Raw genomic sequence first — 813 nt, 5'->3', positions numbered from 1 at the left:
CCTTGGACTGCAAGGAGATCCAACCAGTCCATCCTAAAGGAAATCAGTCCTGCGTGTTCTTTGGAAGGAATGATGCTAAAGCTGAAACTCCAGCTAAAGCTGAAACTTTGGCCACCTCATGCGAAGAGTTGACTCATTGGAAAAGACCCTGATGCTGGGAGGGATTGGGGGCAGGAGGAGAAGGGGATGACAGAGAATGAGATGGCTGGATGGCATCACCGACTCAATAGACATGAGTTTGAGTGAAGTACGGGAGTTTTTGATGGACAGGGAGGCCTGGCATGCTGTGATTCATGAGGTCACAAAGAGTCGGACACGACTGAGCGACTGAACTGAACTGAACTGAACTGAAGAGGTTTATGTTTTACATTTACATTCAAGAATATTTAGGACACTTACCACTATGGTCCAGAAAACAAGTTTCAATCAGTATAAAAGGATTCAAGTCATACAAAGTGTATTCTGGATCAAATGTTTTAAATTAGAAATCAATAATATCTGAAAAATCCAAATATCTGGAAAATATTGTAAATAGCACAAGGCTGTGAGAAAATTAAATGGGGCAAATTAGAAAATATTTGGGATTAAATAGACTATAAAGCTGGGCTTCCGTGGTGGTTCAGATGGTAAAGAATCCGCCTACAATGTGGGAGACCTGGGTTCAATCCCTGGGTTGGGAAGATCCCCTGGAGGAGGGCATGGCAATCCACTCCAGTATTCTTTCCTGGAGAATCCCCACAGACAGAGGAGCCTGGGGAGCCTATAGAGTCAGACACGGCTGAGTGACTCAGCATAGCACACAGCACAGACTAG

This window comes from Bison bison, unplaced genomic scaffold, assembly GCF_000754665.1.
Source record: "Bison bison bison isolate TAMUID 2011002044 unplaced genomic scaffold, Bison_UMD1.0 scf7180017845982, whole genome shotgun sequence".
Classification (NCBI taxonomy): domain Eukaryota; kingdom Metazoa; phylum Chordata; class Mammalia; order Artiodactyla; family Bovidae; genus Bison; species Bison bison.
This window is presented reverse-complemented; position numbering follows the sequence as displayed.